The sequence below is a fragment of the Rhinolophus hipposideros genome (genome assembly GCF_964194185.1).
Source record: "Rhinolophus hipposideros genome assembly, chromosome: 10".
NCBI lineage: Eukaryota > Metazoa > Chordata > Mammalia > Chiroptera > Rhinolophidae > Rhinolophus > Rhinolophus hipposideros.
The window spans coordinates 36448131-36468940 of NC_138056.1; the positions used below are offsets into that span (position 1 = coordinate 36448131).

Here is a 20810-nt window from a genome sequence, read left to right on the forward strand (position 1 = left end):
GCTGCTGCCCCAATGCTCGAGCTAAGAGCAAGTGAGTCTATCAATGAATAAGCCCATGCATGCATGGGCCCTTTATGAGGAGTACCTGGGACTCTAGCCACTCTAGTCTCACTCAGCTACAATCTCCTCTGGTTTTCAGAGCCAGAAATTATGGGGGCTTCTACCCCTGGCACTGGAGCCCTGGGCTGGGGAGCTTGCTGTGGGCCTGGGACGCCTTGCTCTTCCAGGGGGTGGGGACCTTCACAGCCAAGATATCCCCCCTGATTTTTAATGGCCACCCACAGGTGTGGAACCAGCCCATTTCATATCTCTGCCCCTCCTACCAGTATCTAGGTGGCTTCTTCTGCATGTCCTTAGCTGTAGGTCTTTGGTTCAGCTAGACTTCAGGTGATTCTCAATGATGGTTGTTCTGTAGTTTAGTTGTAATTTTGATATTGTGGTGAGAAGAGGTAAGCACAGCATTTATCTACTCTGCCCTCTTGACCAGATCCTCTACTATATAGCTTTTGAAAGTCAGTAATGCTATGGTTCCTTGGGGAAACTTCAAAAAGGAATAGTAAGAGCTATAGTTTTTACAGGCTAAATTTACTCTCTGGTCTTTCTTTAAAGCTTTATAGCTTCTATATTTTTTGCTTGTATTCTGTTAAAGCCAGAAATCTTGAGAATTGTAGATTTAATTCAGTTATTTAAACATTTATTAAGTGCCTTAGCCCTGAGCTGTAAATACCAAGGTGGAAAAGATAAATATCTCTGCCTTTAAGAAGCTCACGGTTTAATAAGAGAGACATATAAACAATATCATGTCAAATAAAATGTTGATTTTTCCTCCATTTACTAATATTCTTTAATTAGCTTTGTTCACTGATCAGAGCCTAAGTACTTTAGCTTTGTCAACATCAAAGTTAATTCCCTTAAATACGATATGGTGGTATTTGTGGCTCACAAAGTTATCACACCAAGTAGAACAGTAGTAATTTTTGGAACTCCTGAGAAAATACAATGAAAATTATTTCTTCAAAAGTAGATTTTCTTTTAGAACTGTTTTACTATTTGCTATTTTAATAATCAACTATAGGAAAAAACACAGCAATAAGGGAAAAAAGCAGCAAATTTCACAGCCTACATTGAATATCTGCTCTATGTAACAAGACGGAAAGCTAGAAGGCAATATGGGAAATATTAGATATGCTGTTTTCTCTCAAAGAACTTTTAAAGGAGCCAAGGAAACAAAATGTCCATATATTTTAAAATGTGAGAGAAATCACAGAGAATCTTGTTAGCAAATGCAAAAACACTGGTTATAAACAAGCTAAATGCTGCAGGTCCACCAAACCCACTACAATGATTCAAAGTAAAAAGTTTACAGACCAAGCAAGAGACTACAAACTTTTTACTTGCCTTAAATTTGAACATAGTAGTATACTGTACTTTTCAGCAGGGTATAGTTAATGTGTTATTTGAGAATTTCTAAAGGCTCAGCTCTTCTTTGTCTTGCAACAAATCTCTTTCTGAAATGGAGGACCTTAAACATACTAGCTATTTCTGTGGTTGAGTCACAAGTATACCCATCAATGCCCAAACTTTAAACAGAGGACACAGCACATACCACACAGGAACTGCCGTTCATGGGAACTACAGAGGAAGAGTCTACAGGTTGTTATCTTTCTGGGATTAACATTGTTTTTTGGTTAGTCTTAGAAGCCAAATCTATATGGTGTCAAGCCTCTGGGAGAATGGTTTAACCTATAACTTGCAAGGTCTTTACGCAAGATTCATTGGCAAAATTTGTTTTTCACTTTGGGAGAGACACTTTTTATCCTGAGATTTAATGTGGAAAGTTTATGTGGAAAGAGTTTTTTCCTCTCCCCAGATTTTGTTTTTCCTGAGATGTTGGCTGAGAAAGCCTGGTTTAGACTTTTCTTTGGCGGATGATACCTAACCTTCTGAAAGGTTAGGATTATATGTTCTATCAATAGTTGTAATTTTTTAGACATGGTTGTTTTCTATCATTTAATTCTCCTGTTAATTAAATCTTTCATATATGAAAGGTGTGTGTGTGTGTGTGTGTGTGTGTGTGTGTATGACAACTATAGAGAGTTAGTTTGGACTGGAAGTGACCTTAAAGATAATGTAGATTGCTGATTTGCAAATGTTTTTACACTAACACAGTAAGAAATATATTTCACTTCACTACCTGATACACGTATGCAGCACAATACACATATGTAGGTATAACAGAAATTTCACTAATTGATACTTGCCTTACTATATGGGCTCTTGTTATGAGATCTTCTTATCTTTTTTTACTTCTTACTTGTCTTTTCTCTCTCTTTTTTCATCCTCTTCTCTGGTCCTCTTTCTTCTCCTCTTTTCATACTGTCTATATTTCTATTATTTTCCATTTCTCTTGTCTTTTGATTCTCAATTATTTTTTCCCTCTCTTAACTCACTCTTTTCTTTCTTTTCCTTTTTATTTTACCTTCTCTCTCCTCCTTCTCTTGTATTTCCTTTTTAATTTTTTTAAATCGCCCCTTGTTTCTTCTATTTTCAAAATGCTAGCTCTGTTCCCATTAATTGGTCACAACCACAACTTTTGGAAAACACTGACCCAGGTCAAACCACTTATTTTTCACTTAAGGAAGCTAAGGCTGATAGAGACGGAGTTTTCCAAGATCATATGTTATATCCTGGAAACACCTAGTTATTAACAGAGTTAAGTTTAGACTGTAGGACTTTAAACGTCTCCAAAGAAACCAAAACATTATGGGTTATATGGACATCTTATTAAACTTCTGAACCTAATTCTCTCCGTTTTGAAGAACACAAGTTATAGCTAGTTGAAATTATAAGCATGAATGTCTAGATAAAATTTTGGAATTTCACACAGCTTTCGAGTTTGACAAAGTCGCTCTCACTATGAAGTTATGAAGTTAAAGTTTTGATTTTTTCAAGCAAGGAATGATTAAGACAGTTACTTGTAAAAATTGAAGGACTTTAAGTGTGCTTTATATATAATTGCACAGAATCCTTGCATTAAATTTAGGACAAGAAAGAAACAGGAGAATCTATTAATTTATTTTCATAGTTCCAGGAAGGGTTGTGAGGGCAAAGACTATGAGCAACCAGAGTCTGATAAAATAGCTGTAAGTTTAGTCACCTGCCAGGGGTTAGTGTGTTTGAACAGTGAGTGTCAGAAAAACATGCTAAGGGTCAGGACAAGTGAGAACAATAAAAAGTCTAAAATTCATTTTTCAGTAAGTACTAGCAAGTACCACATACTATGGTGTGTCAAAGGACATAAAAAAAGAAGACTGAGAAACATTAATATATGTGGTAGAGACCTGACTTGACTATCAGAATGCGCAACTTTTATTGGCGATAGAAGAGCTTCTATTTTGGAGGTAGTTGTTTGGTGCCAATAAAGTTGCCCAACACATTATTTTTCTTTTGTCCTGCTTTTGTCTCTTTCTTCAGAATCTCACTCCATTTGTGCCTTTTTTCAGAATCTACTTTGTGTGATTTTTTTGAGTTTTTTTTGTTTGCGTGTTTTTGTAATCTAGTTTCCATTGTTTTTTAATTTGTTTACATATATTTTTATTTTATTTCTAGGAAGATGCACTAAGTTTTCAATCATAGAATTTATAGCAAAAACCATAAATAAATTTGATACAATATTTGGATTTAGGGGACCAGCTAGTTACCAGAGCCTACTAGCTACTGAAATAATTGTTTTAATATAGTGACCATGATATAGATCTTAAAAAACCTTATGTGGTAATGTTATATTCCCTTTTATAAATGAGAAAAGTGAGGCACAGAGAGGTTAAGTGATTTCCCCAAGGTCATACATTTAACAGGGGCTAGGATTTAAACTTTGGCTGTAGAATCTGTGCTCCGAAGCACTGCACCTACTGCCTCTCTGTGTGAATCCAGAGCCCTAGCTCCTAGCCTCTACGCTCTTTACATCTCTCTGAGCAGAATTTCTGATTCCTTGTTAAATGACAAGCAGTGCCATCCTCACAAAATCTGAGAATACCAGAAACACAAGAATACCAGAAAGGAATAGGTGTACCAGTAGTACGCTGGAGCTGATTCTCGCTAGAGCTGATTCACACTGGATTTGATTCACGCTGGCGTACAAGAGCCAGTTGTGTAAATCTTTCCTCGACTCCTTGTTCAGTGACATGTTGATCCGTTAAAATCAACCTGGTGTGAGTACACCTTGGAAATTGGCAAATGCTGAAATCATCTCTCTCCCCCAACTTTTTTTGAGAGCTGGTTTACCAGCATACAACTAGGTGTGAGAGAGCAAAAATATTATACAGCGAAGTAATCAAACCTTTGAATCATTAATTCTTGAATTAATAGTACTGGATGTCATTTAATTAATCACTACTGGTTTTGGATCATGACTTAAAAACTTTTTTGTAGTTTTGCTGAGAATTTTGAGTTAATTGAAAAATTGAAAAGGGAGCTCAGTTCCAAAGATTCTTTACTAATTTAGAAATATTTTAAAGTAATTTACAGCCAGAAATTTTACCCCGGGCTCACTCTGCTTTTTCTGTAGACTTCAGGAAAGAAGGAAAATTTAGACGTCTGAACAGAATCTAGCTTAAGAAAATGAAATACTCCACAATTTTTCTCTAGTCTATAATTTCATTCCAACAGCTGTCATATCTTCTGTGTTCCTTGATAGATTGGTGAACGACTCTATGTAATATGTTCTTCTTCTTTACCTTTATGTTGAAAGTAACCACATTAGCCTCCATCCCTTTTAAGTAATTTTACCACACTTAGTATGATGCCAAACCTGGTATTTAAGATGATGCCAAACTATTTAAGAGAAGGCATTATGGAAGACATGGAGATGCACTCTCCAGACCCCTCTTCAGGGGAGCACTTGTTGCCCAGCCACAGGAGTATAGGAAACAGACAGCCTCCGTCTGTCATCTCCTTCAGCTTCGCCTCAGCTGCAGAGAGCCGCTTAGCCCCAGGTCATTTTCTTCCCAGGGCTCTCCTATTTGAGTTAAGAACAAGGGGTGTGGAGGTTGGGCCTTCTAGGCCAGAAGCGAGACACTCACTCCACAGCTTCCTGCTGAGTTTTGCTCAGCTGGTGGTGCAGTTCAGCTTCTTCCTGTGCCCCATCTTGGTTTTTCCCCCTTCTCATGTACAAGTCTTGTTTCCTGGTAAATATCTCGGACCCTAAACTTTGTCTCAGTGTCTGCTTTTGGAGAAACCAACCTACAGTACCCAGTACATGTACATGAGTGTTATGTTTTATTAGATCTTCCTAATACCAGTGAGCCTGCATTTTTGGTATGTTAGTCTCCTTTCATCATTTTCCCCCATGACTTTGTCCGTAGCCTGACCTGTTACAAAAAAGCTGCTTTTGTGTTTTTACTCCCATGTTTCAGTACCTGTTCCCAAAATTCTGCCATTTATAAACATTTGTTAATAAGTTTCACCTACTCCAATATTGTTGCATAAGTAGATTTTCATAGGTAGAAACACTTATCAAAAGGTTAATTGTTCTGTAAGCCAATAAAAGTCTATAGACAGGAGATAATTTTAATAGTAAATATATATGTTACAAACTTTATTACAGCTAAATAGTAACCCACAATTACACTTGGTCAAAAATTTTAAATATTTCAATTTTGTACGCATAGTTATCAGGTTACTAAAATCCATAGGTGGTATATATTTTAGATGTTGTATTACTCAGATACTGCATAAAGGTCTTATTGCCTTATTTTTTTCTATCAGTTCACAAGTTCACATCATCTAATATTTCTCTATCAAATTCCCTTCTGATACTATAAGACCAAAGAAAAAGATTAAAAGGAAGGAAGCAAAGCATTTTTTAATGGACATCAACTTCTTCACATAACTGTTTGGGGTAGTTGTATGAAAATGCTGAGAAAGAAGATAAGTGGAAAAGATAAGAAATATGAGAAACAGTAATATTTATCCTAAAGTCCTGAATGTTTAATGAGCTGAACTTTAGCATTTTCATACTAGAATTATTTTTTGTCTGAATTAGAGGAGTAAGAGAATAGGACTTAGTTAAAGCCGAGAACCATCGGTAATTTGGGGTAAGGAATTAGTGTTAGGTAATTTCGACTAACAGAAGTAGCACTAATAAAATGATTTGATGAAAACCTTCTCTTAAAGGTGTAGACTTCTGTAACATCCTTAGTAGAGTGATACAGACATAAAGTGAGCTTCTGGGGATTATGTACATTATCTTTCTCCTGTAAGTGATACACTTCATGTTTTATGCTTTTTTTTTTTCAAGTAAAAGATGTAAAATGGGTTGATGCCAAATGATGCTAAGCATAATTTTCCCCTGAGGTAATGCCCTACAGTGCATTTCATCCCACCAGTAACTTTCTCTGACTGAAGTGAATCCATAGAAACTGATCCCAGAATATTTAATTCTCTCTCTTCCTTCTTTATCCTTCTCACACCATCCCTCATACCTTTCTTTCTATTTTATCATTCTTTTACAATAAGAGCAGAAAAAGGACAGTGGAATGTAGTTTGGGTAGACGTTGAAATAAGTGGATTGGAAAGTATGGGTTCCCATCAAAGGGACAGTTGTAAATGTAAAAATAAAGAAAACATTGCAAATAAGAATGTGTTCACCTAACCTTAATTAACTGCTTGTTCAAGCTGTTTTTAAGAAAACTATATTAATTTGAGGTTTGACTGAAGGGAAAAACTTTAAAGAAAGGTGTCCAATATTCAAAAACATAGTTTCAGAATGTGGTTCTATTTTGCATGTGATCTTAGATAAATCATTTAATCTTTGTGTTCCTTTTCTGTAAACAGATAGACACACGCGCGCGCACACACACACACACACACACACACACCCTCTGTGTCTTTAGCCTATAGGACTAATGTGAGAATTGGCAGAGTTAATATGTAGAGAAGTACTTTTGGTAAATGACTTGCTAAAGGGAGTGGTATTAATAATAATGATGAAGACGTTTATATGGGGCAAAATAATTTTACATCAGTATTCAAATCACATTCCCCAAGACTTTTTTCTGAGACCTCCAAAAGAACACTCAGAAAAGCAACAACCAGGCTAGAAATACTTTTTTTTTAATCAATCCTGATAGCCCTACCTATAATTTTTCATTTTGCATGGTTGCCCCCTCTCCACAGACGTACATAGACACGTATGTCATCATGTGTTCTGCCAAATACATGAAGAAATAACAAGTTTCTCATCTGGTTGTTTATACATAAATTACAGTTGTGATAAAGGTAAATTAGGACTCAGGATATGTGGAAAAAGAACTGCCCGTGATATTTACTTATTTGGTGGTTGTTTCCTTGATGCATTTTGGTGCCAGAGAAAGACACGGTGTCTTACAAGTTTACTTCTGAACCAAATAGCAAGTCAACACCTGGGGTTATACTCTGTGAAAGTCACAAGAACATGAGGCACGTACCAAAGGGATATGGCCTTTTTTTGGTGATGCTGGTTTTAAGGTAGGAAAATTAGAAAGAACTAAGCAGGGATTTGGGTAGATCTCTATGAACTGAAAGCATCCAAATAAAAGATATATTTAATTTCAGGAAGGAGATTGATTAATTCAACAATGTTTGAATTGAGTGAATTTAATAAATTTTATTTATTAAATTTCCACTATTCTTGAGGCATTATCCTAGGACCAAGAATATGAAGAAAGACCCTTTGGGTGTTCACAGCCTAGTGACTGACAGTAATACAGTGTGCTACATGTTATGGTAGATGTATTTACTGACTGCCAGGAGAAGAGGCATCTTGAGTTCATTCTGAATATAGGTGATAATGAGTGTACAGAAATATAGAGAGTGAGAAGAGGGTAGAGAGCAGAAGCTTTGGAAACTTGAACATTTAAAGGGTGGCGTGATAGAGCAGTGGGAACACGTGATGGAGCCTGAGAAGGAGAGGTGGTGGTAAACCCCTCTGGTAAACTCTACTGAAAAGTTGGTAAAGGGACCAACTGACTGATCCACATTAGCTCAGCTCTGTAAGATTCAATCATGAAATATTTATTAAGCATACGCAAACCACTATGAACGTGAGTGCAGTAGGATTCAGAACAATTGGTTGGTAGGGCTTTTAGCAATCATCTATTTAAACCTATTCATTTTGTGTTTGAGGCAACTATGACCAAAAAGGGCCAGGTTCCAAAAAGGGCCAGGTTGCTCTGGTTCACAAAGTTCGATAGTGATAGGGTAGGACCAAGTCTTTGGATCTTTCTCTTTCTGCTCTGTTCTAGTCCATGCAGGCTGCTATAACAAAAATACCATAGACGGGGGGGGGGGGGGGGTTAGGCAGCAAACTTGTATTTCTCACAGTTCTAGACGTTGGAACATCCAAGCTGATTCAGTGTGTGGCGAGGGCCCACTTCCTGGTTCATAGATGACAGTCTTCTCATTGTATCCTCACATCTCAGAAGGGAGAGAGAGCTCTCTGGTGTGCCTTTTCTTAAGGCATGAATTCCACACAGGAGGACTCAACTCTCAGGACCTAATCACCTCCCAAAGGCCTCCATCTCCAAATACTGTCACCTCGGGCATTAGGATTTAACACGTGAATTGTGTGAATTGTGGGCGGACAGAACATTCAGTCTATAGCACGCTCCAATATACTTGAATTTAGAGAAGCAAAGAGCATACTAGATTGGAGGAATTGTAAAGAACTTTCTGGAACTTTGGTCTTAAAAGCTGGGTAGGGGATTGGATATTCACGGAGAAGGGCGAGTTCATGTAAGAGTGAATATTAAAGCAAAGAAGTGAGAATGAGCTTGGTGTATATAGCATCTAAAATAAATGTCCTTTTCTTTATTGGTGGAGTTTTTATTAGGGAATAAGAGGAATAATTTTGGAACTTTTGGTCAGAATAAGTATACTATATACTTGATGGGGTGGGAAAGCAATAGGAAATTATTGCAAAACTAGTTCATCTTTAATGAAAACATGCTGTGGAAGAGCAAAATACTAGATATACTAGACTGCCAATAAGTATATGTTAACATAACAGCTGATGTTTATTACATGGTGACTGTATATTAGGCACTGTAGTAAATGCCTTACGTGTATTATATTAGTTAATTAACACATTACTATTTGCAATTGATAAAATGGAGATTTCAGAGAGGTCAAGCAACTTGCCCAAGGTGTGAGTGGCCAGGTCAGTATTCTAAACTAATTAACAATAGCAACAAACACTTCTATAGTGTTTACTGTATAGCAAATGCCATTCTAAGGCTCAGGACACAGTAACTTATAGGACCCTCAAAATAACCTTATGTGGTTGGTAATATTATTCCCTTTTATAAATGAGAAAAGTGAGGCACAGAGAGGTTAAGTAATGTCTCCGTGGTCGTACATTTAACAGGGGCTGGGATTTAAACTTTGGCTGTAGAAGCTGTTCTCTGAACCTACTGCCTCTCTATGTGAATGCAGAGACCTAACTCCCAGCCTCAATGCTCTTTACATCTCTCTGAGCGGAATTTTTGATTGAGAGACCTATAAACTCATTTGTCAAGTTGGGAATTGGGCATAGAATCAGATTAGCCTAGGAAATAATTTCAGAGGAAAAAAAAGGAGATTTTCTGCCAGCTTCACTCACACTCCACAGTTAAGTAAAGAGGGTAATTCAAGGACCACCTACAGAAAAGAAGGAGCGATAGTCTCCAAGTAGGAAATTTACCAGGTTCACAACTTGTAAACAAGGAATGCATGAATAAGAACTAAAATATGTGCAGCCCAAACTGCCCCACTACAAATATTTGAACACTCCCTGAAAGACTGGTTGCCCAGGAAATGCCTGGTCACAAACTCAAGGTACAGATTTCTCAGGGTAGGTGGATGCCTGGCGTGCTGGTCTGTGGCTATTTGTACAGTTATATGTGGGGAAATGGAGACAGAAACATTTGAATTCTTTTGTTTTGTCTTTAGGTAAAGCTACTTTGCATATTTTTCATGGCCAAATATTAAGTGGCTTTAAAAAATCAATTACACTATGGTTGAATGATGCAGAAGACCATTGTGCTTAATTTAATTCAGAGCTAGGTGATTAGAAAAGGTCTGATTAAGGGACAAAGAGGAGTCACTTATAAAGCAAAATGGAAGCACCAGAGAGAACTACAAAAATAGTTCATTTTTGTAGGCTCTCGACAATTTAAAGGAAGGCCGTCTAGGATAGTAAAAAGATACTGCACAGGGATGTGTAGTATAAAGGTGATATTACACAAAATATTGGACATTTTTTTGGTAATTTTTAGCAGCATTTTAATTGGTGGGGGGATGTTCTTATTCTATTCTGATGATTGTTAGCAAATGCTCCCTTCTTTTATTTCTCTGTTTATACTGTTCAGTTTTGCTTCTTATTTAATTTCGTTTGTGTATTTGTACACTCCACCTGGCATCTTGATTACCACAGTTATTTGATAATAGTAAGATGTATGATGTATGTTCATTGTTGGTCTCAAGCTATCTTTGTTATGAATTAAATTTGTCCAACGTCAAAATAACGGGAAACAGGTTACAAAAGTTTCGGTAGTGTTCTGCCACTGTATTGAAGATGGGAAGGTGATCTGAGCCAAAAGAAATAAATTGCAATCTTACCTTACTTTGATATTCCTTTTTTATTTTGGGGTATCATTACCCAAGCTGTGAGTACAGTACCATACCTTCGTATCAAAAAGTGGAACTTAGAGAATCATTCTTGTTTAGTTTTAGTGAGATTGTGTGTGACACTGCAGAGAAAAAAAGCTGAACTTTATGTTTCACTTTGGGATTTTGTATTTTGGCTTTTAAAAATATTTAGGTTTTACTCAGCATCTTGTCAGCAAGTGTGCAAGCCAGAAAATTTATTTGCATCTTGCTAACACTGTTTGATTTTGGGGTCACATATCTGCCCTACTAGCCCCTTCAATTCTGTGAGTCTCTGGGCAGAAGTGGCAACTGGAAGATTTCAGCATGTTTTGGGCAGGAAAGCAAAGAGCTCTGGTCATTATTGCAGATTGTATTGTCTGAGACACAGTGAACTAGGGAGAGTTATGATGGTCCCAGTGGGTTATAATCTCAGATCTGTTTAATTGCTCATATTATGCTTAGTGGGGAGTGGGATGGTTTCTTATTCTATTTCCTTGGGGTGGCTGGATAAGCTATTTTATTTGTCTAACCAGTCCTATCAGAGGTAGTTGACCTTTTTGTTCATAGGGTTAGAAAAACTTACTCTTTATTTCCCTGTGTAGCCCTTCTTTTACCATAACACGTTGCCAAACCAATATGGGAAAACTATCAGTTCACAGAATCTTTCCCTTTCTTGAGGCTATGACTTCCTTTTCCTTAAAAAAGTATCTAATAGGCCAACCCTGCTAGCTTTGTTTAAGGCTGTGCCTGTACATGTGTGCATTCGTGTCTGAATTAAAATACAAAGCTAGGAAGCAGAGGGAAGTGTAAAACTGTTCATTCAGTCACGATGTATTACACACCGAAATCAAGTGTTTATCAGGGACATCTTTGCATGTACGTTTACATTATTCGTGTGTGTTAATGTGGAAGGATGTTCTTTAAATTTCAATACACATACATTCCAGAGAAAACAGTAATTAGTGTTTTTTTGTTTTGTTTTGTTTCGTAACTTACTGAAGATCCCGTGTCAAATTCCAGTGGTCTGTGTTGAGATACCTTTTTATTTGTTTGTGAAGTCAGCATCTGTAGTTAGTGATCTCCAGCCGGTCTTGGGTTCTCCAGATACTGAACAGAGCTGCCTGTGGGGGGGGTCAAACACGCCTGTGACTTCTGACCATTGAAAACGAAGGAAAACATTTGTGGTAAGAAACAACAGCACATGCTTGACCTCCAAAGCACACACATCTATAAATGGATAAAAGTGACTATTTAAGGTTGCTTCGAAAAAGAACCACTGTGTCTACAAAGAAAGAAACCCTAATTCAATGTTTGAAAAAGCAAACTATGTGTGGGTGAAAGAACATGTTTTTGTCAAAAACATCTGTGGTGTTCCCTATGATGTATTTGATCCTGGTGGTAAATCAACAAAGTTAAGTATTAGAGACAAAATGGACTTTTGACAACTTATTATGTGATAAATAAGGTTAATTCAATCCAAAAAATCTCAGGGCTGACCGGAAGCTAGTGTTATTTTGGCTAACTGCCAGATATCCAAGACGAGGTCCTCATCCCCAAATTAAAGACCTGCCCTGAATTTATTACCCAGAAGTTGTAGTTGGTTGTGTATATGTTCTTTGTACTCTCCTTTTTATTTCTATCTTACCACTGTGTTTCCTAGAGGTGGTCTCCTCACTGTCATAAGATAATTGCCACCAGGCCTAATTTTATAGGATTGAATTCTTCAGCTTGCCAGACTTTTACATAATTGTTCTATTCGCATGATTTATAGACTGTATTGCTTATGTTTTTGAAGATCTAAGAGATTTCATATCCAATTTTATGAGTTTATTTTCTTCCCCAAATACCGAAATGATAAATGATAAATCTGGTGGAAGTCCCCCAGATAAAATATAAAATTCACAAAAACAAATAATTAAACATGAATTTTTTAACTCATTAAATTGGGTTGATAAGATTAACTGAAGGCAACAGTAAAACAGGGTGCTTTTCCACTGTCTGTAGGGATTTTGTCAAAAGAAGCTAAGTTATGTCAAAAACAGTGAGTGGTGTGAATTATTAGGTGATGAATTTTAAAAGTAGTGTCCAAATGTAAGTAGTGAAATCATTCAAAGTATTACTCAGCAGCTGCAAGAGCGATAGGAAAGGCTGACGTGACAAATTTAGTCATTTCTTAATCACTTTCGTTAGGCACTATTGTCAGCTCCAAGAGGCAAAATTTCATCTTGATTTAAACCCATAATGCTAATAGTTGGAACCTAGAAATTCTCAAAACCATTTGCTTGCAAAACACCTTTTAGATCATCTTAGATGTTTCTGTGACCCAATGTCATAAAAAGATGCAAAAAATATATTGCATATGTCATCAAAGGAAATTTTCCATTTCCCACTTACATGTAATAAAGGAGATATTATTTACTGTAAGATCCAAAAGCATTAATTAGCTGCCTTTGGTTTAAATAAAATTGATTGTTAAGGCAGAAAATAGAGGATAATACGAGTTCTATTCTGCTGTTCTAATCCCAATAAAAGAGGCAGTGACCCAACTCATTAGCCCTTTGATTTAATATATTGACACTTGGGTGGGAATAATTCCGTTTAGTGGCTTTTGCTTCCCAGGGATCAATTTAATTAGTTATAAAATGTGACTTCTTGTCAGGAGCTAGAAGAAATGCTGACGTTAAATAAAGTCATACGCAATTTAAACAATAAAGCTATCGATGCCTGGTTAAAAGTTAATGATGCAAAAAAAAATGGCTTAATAGAGACAACCTCAGCAGTGAAAGTGATGCTAGGAAAATTAAGCTAAGTGGATGAGTGAGGAATGGTGATGTTGTTGAATTGTTAAAACAAATTCATGGCTGGTCTGATAGCTGGCTAGGTTGTCTTTCGGCATGGGCAATAGAACTAGTTCTAGACTCGTTGCTTTATTACTTCAGTGTGAGGGTCATGTGCTCACAGGCTTCAAGATCCAGGGGAGAGAGGAAATCTTTTAGGCTGTTTGGACTAGAAAACTTCCTGAAATCAACCTGAGAGAAGGATGAAGTTTTACTCATGACCATCCTGGAGTAGCTTCTGTGAAGTGGTCTCACGTGAGTTCTGCTGACTGGCCCCAGCATCGCTGAAAAAATACCAGGATAGGAGCATTGCTGGTGCAGGGCCATTCCTTTTTGGTGCGAAAATACTGGAGATGAACTCTAGGTCTGCACTTTGGCCTGGCAACTTTCAGATTTTCCCTTCTAGATAATGGTTACTATAAAAGTAGCTCATCCCGATGTAGAGAAGTGTACCCTTCTTCATCTATGTAATTAACGCCAAATCTATTAAGTCATTCCTGTAATTAATTAGTGTTATTTTATACCTGTGACACTATCCACACAATGGCTTCACCATGAACTTAAGTGGTGTTTGTTTCTCTAGTCTCAGTCTACTTACATTAGAAAGCCATGAGTTGGCTTAGAATTTAGTAACTAGATGATCTCTTAAAAGGCTTTCTCACTCCCCAACTCAATCATAGATTCAAAATCAATGGGTTGCTTCAGTCCAATCAATTGCTTTAGGAATGGTGTAGTCAAAACAACCAGTTGGTTGACTAAATATCCCCTGGTTTCTGCTGGTGTGTATATATATATGTACCACATTTGCCTTTCTTTGGGGTAGTGGCTGCTGCTGGGTCATTAACACCAGTTAGCTAAATAAAAAATAACCACATTTATTGTCAGATAAAATTTATATCTCACTTCTCTAGCTGTTGCCTTTCCAAGTCATTTGCTCATTAGTTAAAGATGAGGCACGTGTTTAAACTTGATGAGTTTTAAAATCATTTTTTCTATCACTAAATTTTGTAAAACAACCAAAGAAGTGCTTTTTTCTTTTCCAGTTTTGCCCCTAGTTTATCTGCAGCCTCTGAAGTCAGTGGTTGCTGGGTGGGAATACAAAAGCAATGAATTGGACTGTGGAAAGGAAGATGAAAGGGGAATTTATGGTCTTGACCACTCGGTCAGTCTCCTATTTCTCCACAGTGTAGCGAAGCACATATTCTCCCAGCTTCTTCTCTCTGGAACGTATTGAAAAGTTTCAAGATTGAAAATCCTGGGCAAAAGCTCACTGTTTTGGAAATCTGTTTATTGGATATTTCTTTCTGCCAGTTCAGCTGCCAAGGAAATTACTGGAGAGTCTACAGTAGACCATCAAAGTGCAGTGTATCTATCTAGGAAAATCAGTGAATAACTTACCTTGTCAGTTAACAAAATAACTGTGGTTGAAATTACAATAAAACATAACGACCTTGAACTTCCAGTTAAACATGTGTATGAAAATGTGTTGGAGCTGAACTGATTTGGAGTTTCGTTTGTCATCCCATTTGTATAATGTGTGTGCACACACTGACAGGGAGGACACATAGTAGTTAACGTTGAGAAGGGGCGTTTTGGAGAAAGAGCTGACAGACAAACTTTATCCAACAAAATGGCTTTCAGAAGCCTCCTAGGAAAGAAAAATCAATTTGGAGGCAAATGTGCATGCTTCCATAGTATTTGGTAAAAACATTAACAGTGGCAAACACGTGAGGGAACCATAGGGAATATTGCTGAGAATCAAATCTGTGCCAGAGACAAGTTTTCCATTGGAGTGAAAGGTTATCTTTTTTTCTTTCTTTCTTAATGTTGGGGGGAAGGGCAATTAACTGAGGACAAGAGGGAAATTGTGGGGGACTGATGTTAGATAAACTATTTTGTCTTTGTGTTGACATTATATTGGCTACAGCCTACACAGAAGGGATGCCTGGAAAAAAGTAAGGAGAGAGAGGCATTAATATTTTTTAGTGTGCGTGGGTGCGCCAGCACTAGAGAGGCCCGTGTTTTCTTAGGGCTCAGATGGCAAAGCTAAGCATTCAGCCTACGGCAGGAAAAAAGTGCCTTTTTTGTTTTCTGACTGCAGAGTCCAGGCATTCCCAGGGGAACACAATGAATGGCCCATTTTGTCCAACACAGTTTCATAGACATAGATTTCTTGTTTTTTCATAATTATTCTTGCCCGTCATTGGGTGTGCACATGACATTTGAGCGTGTTTTAAAGTCTTAACACACTCATGTGCCTGCAATAAACTTACTCATAACAATCCCGGCTTTCTCCAGACAACAGAGCAGGGTCTGTTGTTTTCACAAGTCACGGCAGCTGGGAGGCAATTGTGAAGACAACAGCTTAATCTAGCTGGAAAATACAGGAAGAAGAGAGTATACACTAAATTTCCTCCCATATTATTCAAACAATGAAGGATTTTTTTTTAACGGCTATGGGTGGTCTTACCAAATAACTGATTGGCAGAACCTACTTTAAATTTCTTTAGAAAGTTGTCTTTAAATATTAAGGGTCTACAAGATGCCATTCATCGGATTTGTGAATCAGCTAACAGGCAGGCTCAGGCAGTGGGACACAGCACATTTCAATGGCTAAAGAAGGTACTACAGATCATTTGCTTTTTATCATTTGTTAAGTAGCAGTTGTTGTTTTTTAAAAGGAGGCTATAACCAAACAGTGACGAAGCAATGGTTAATCTTCTTGGAAAGATGTGTGTTCAGTGTATGAGGTTCGTGGAAATTCGCATCTTCTTGCCAGGCTGAATTTCTGGTTTGCAGTCATTAGCAAGTTTTACATTTCACACTGCATAACAGAATTGAGGGAAGAAGAGAGTAAGTCTGAAAAATTTAAATCCCGACCTGGAACATCAGAGTGGTAAACTGCCTGTGCTCTTCGGGGTGCTGAAGTGAACCAAGTTTTTATTTCATGTGGAGGACAGGAGATAAGAAATGTGAGACGAACAATAAAAAGAAGAAAACTTTTCCATGTTCATCTAAGCTTTCTTTTGGGGGGGGGGGCGTTGCAGGGATTAAGCAGGATTTGGGAAAGGAAGTGCCTTAAAAAGCCAGATTGGCAGTGGTGTGTTTAACTATTTCAATTTCCACTACTCCTTCCCCTTCAAGGAAACATTTTGTGAAAGAACCTCTTATGGACTCTTAAAAGATATCTAGGTGACATGAAAGTGTTTAGTCTCTAAGACATAATAGTTTTATTCATATTTTATTAGGAAAGCTGAAGCTATTAGGGCAATTTTACTAAGCAATTCATCTCACCACCTTTTTTAGGCACTCACAACACCTGAATAAATGGAATGTCCTTTTCACTCCCGTTCTTGATGTGGAAATACTGTCTCCTCATGCAAGTGTTTATAAATGGAAATCTAGTCGAAGTGAGAAATCCAAATGCTGTGTAGGACCACAGAATGACCTTCACTGTCTTATCTCTTTTATATACTGAGCGTGAAGAGCCATTTTTTCCTATTATTTATTGAGCACTTATTTTGATTTTCCTTAAATTTCTTTTGTTAAAACACTTTTTGTTATATTATTTCCTCTTTATTTTACACAACTCTCCCCTATTCTTGGCAGAACATAGCACTGAAGGCCCAATAGCCAGGTTCTTGGGTATAGATATCCAGCGCTTAAGTTAATGCTTTTGTTGTCTTTGCTGGTATTCACCTGTTAGTCCTACTACCAAAGCATAATTAACTAGGTACGAACCTTTATTTTAGTGCTTACCATCTAAACTTAAAATTTTAATAGTAGTTCTCATTTATGGTATTATCTACCAGGCACTGAATCACTTTCTTTATGTGTACTTTCATTAACCTTCATACTAAATATACAACAATGGAGATTTTATCATCATCATTTGACAGATGAGGAAACTAAGGTTACACATCTAGTTCGTTAAAGCCAGGCATCAAATTTAGGTCTCTGCAGCTTCAAAACCTGTGATCTTTTTTCTATACCACTCTGCCTCCCAATTAAATGAAAGAAAGGAAACAGCAGTAGCTAATGAATAGGAAGTAGGGACATAAATCAAAAGATAATAGCGTTCTTCTTCCCTACCTTTCTAATTCAAAGAGCCACTAGGCAGGCCCATTTGAGGAAGGTGGGGGTTGAGGCCTTTGTGCCGAAAGTGGGTCAGGGTGATGGCTCAATAAGAGTTGGGGCCTCAACCAGATGAAGGCTGCCAAATGGGGAAGTGGCTTGGAAAGGTCAGGAGATTGGTTGGTAACATATACAAGGTAGAGAAAATAAATGTACGTATCAAAATACACACAGATACATACACAGACAAATTCATACATATATACACATATGTATATATACTGGAGTGCCCAGAAAATGTATACTAGTGGACACTGTGATCAATGCTGATCAAGCAGTAGTTCGTAATCAGAAGTGTGACGACTTTGAGCATCTCTTGTAATTACAGAAGTCAAACATGACTTGTATTCATCTTTTGTTATCGGTGTGTATTGAGTATCACAATTTTGATACAGTTTTCCTTTCTAAATATGTGTATATATGTATATAAATATATATATATATATATATATATATATATTTTGGCACCCTCTGTATACATACATTCATATACATAATCATATATAAATAATATACCAGGTTTTCTTTAAAATTTAATCTTTATTTTTGTACTGAGGTATAATTGACATATAATAAACATTATATTAGTTTTAGGTATACAACACAATGATTCAATATTTGTATATATTGTGAAATGATCATAAGTCTAGTTAACATCTGCCACTATACATAGTTACAAAATATTTTTCCTGTGATGAGAAGTTTTTAAGATTTACTCTTAAGCTTTCAAATATTCAAAAAAGTATTTTTACCTATAATCACCATGCTGTACATTATATTCCCATGACTCATTTATGTTATAACTGGAAATTTGTACCTTTTCATCCCCTTCACCCATATAGCCCATTCCTCAGCTCTCTCTTCTACCGACCATCAATCTGTTGTCTATCTATGAGCCGAGCTTGAGCTTGGTGTTTTGTGGGTTTTTTGGTTGGTTTATTTTGCTTTTAGATGATATATATAAGTAAGATCATATGGTATTTGTCTTTCTCTGTCTGACTTATTTCACTAGTATATTGCCCTCAAGGTGCATCAGTGTTGTCATAAATGACCAGATTTCATTCTTTTTTATGGCCGAATAATATTCCATTTTATACATACACAGCACATTCTTTATCTATTTGTTCAGTGATGGGCACTTTGGTTGTTTCTATATCTTGTCTATTGTAAATAATATGGCAATGAACATGGGGGTGCATACATCTTTTATAACCAGTATTTTCATTTTATTCAGATCAATACCCTCCCAAAAATTGGAATCGCTAGATCATATGGTAGTTCTATTTTAAATATTTTGAGCAACCTTCATTCTGTTTTCCATAGTGGCTGCACCAGTTTACATTCCTACCAAGAGTGCTTGAGGGTTCCTCACCAATACTTATTTCTTGTCTTTTTGATAATAACCTTTCTAATACATATGAGGTGTTATCTCATTGTGGTTTTGATTTGCATTTCCCTGATGACGAGATGTTGAACAACTTTTCATGTATCTGTTGGCCATCTGAATGTTTTCTATGGAAAATGTCTATTCAGATTCTCTGTCCATTTTTAAATTGGATTTCTTTTCTTCTTTTTTATTTTTTTTTCTATTGAGTTATATGAGTTCTTTATATATTTTGGATATTAGCCCCTTATTAAGTATATGATTTGCAAATATTTTCTCCCATTAGGTAGGCTGCCTTTTCATTTTTTGATGGTTTCTTTTCTGTGTTTTTGAAGCTCTTTAGTTTGATGTAGCACCAGTTGTTTATTTTAGCTTTTGTTGTTGCCTTTGTTTCTGGTGTCAAATCCAAAAAACCATTGCTAAGACTGATGCCAAGGAACGTACAACCTATGTTTTCTTCTAGAAGTTTTATGGCTTTAGGTTTTACATTTAAGTCTTTAATCCATTTTGAGTTAATTTTTGTGTGTGGTGTAAGATAGTAATCCAGTTTCATTCTTTCACCTGTGGCTGTCCAGTTTTCCCAACACCATTTATCAAAGAGACTGTTCTTTCCCTATTGTGTAGTGTTGGCTTCCTTGTCAGAAATTCAATGACCATATGTGAGTGAGATCATTTCTGGGCTTTCTATTCTGTTTCATTGATCTACATGTCTTTTTTGTGTGCAAATACCATGCTGTTTTGATTACTCTTGCTTTGCAATATAGTTTAAAATAGGGAGTGTGATGCTTCCAGCTTTGTTCTTCTTTCTCAAGATTGCTTCAGCTATTCAAGGTCTTTTGTGGTTGCATAAAATTTTAGGATTTTATTTTCTTTTTTTAAAAAATGTCAGTGGAATCTTGATAGAGTTTTAAGTTTTTTGTTTTTTTTAAATAGAAAGTTGTAAGTATGGAAAAGAGGAAGACAAAAATAAAGTCTGTAGTAATGGATTAGAATTGGAAATATCAATGTGATTTCCTGGATATATGTATATATATATATATATATATATATATATATATACATCAATATACAGATATAGATATATCTAGATATATATATATAACAGTAAGTATAGGTATAAATGTACATATGTATGATATATACATAAATACATTTCTAAGCTCTGTTGGCTGAGAGGGTCTGCGCCTAGCAAATTACACCCCAATAGTAACAAACATACTTGCATTCAGATCTTGGCTTCTAAATACCATTCTCCTGAGTATAGGACTGAGCAGGGAAAATACAGGAAAATGTCTGGAACATCTTATTATTTCAGAAAGTAAAAAAAAGACTTAAAGAATTATAGAGGCATGTAAAGGCTCTAAAATCCCATCTAAAGGGGCAACCTGTGTCCATATCGGACACAAGGCAGAAATTAAAACAAAAAGATAACGATAGATATATTTCATTTAACACAATAAGAATCCACAAATGCACATATATGATATATACATATTTCATATATGTCAATGAGATATATATGTGTGTGTGTATATATATATATATATATATATATATATATATATATATATATCAATGTGATATATATGGAAATGAAAAATGGAAGACAGAAGAGAAAGCTCTTCCTGATAGTTGGAGTGCCAACTAACAATACGTAAGAAATTATGGAAAGAAAATCACCACTTGGCCACCATCATAAGAATAATGAATTCAGATGAGAAACATGAAGAGATTCTAAAACTATGAGATGAGAGTTGGATGAAGAACAGGATATGTATATAGTCTCAAAG

The 20810-nt window shown here is 36.4% G+C and overlaps 1 protein-coding gene across 5 annotated transcripts in view; it reads left to right on the forward strand.

Moving 5' to 3' along the window:
- Nucleotides 1–20810, forward strand: part of SOX6 (SRY-box transcription factor 6) — a 588685-nt gene that overhangs the window by 418934 nt on the left and 148941 nt on the right. For 2 of the 5 annotated variants that reach the window (XM_081063957.1, XM_081063958.1), the window contains exon 1: nucleotides 9829–9868. The exons of the other annotated variants lie outside the window; for them this stretch is intronic. The gene's annotated coding sequence lies outside the window, so the exon portion shown is untranslated. Of the gene's footprint in view, nucleotides 1–9828; nucleotides 9869–20810 lie in introns of those variants that run through there. 5 annotated transcript variants of the gene reach the window in all.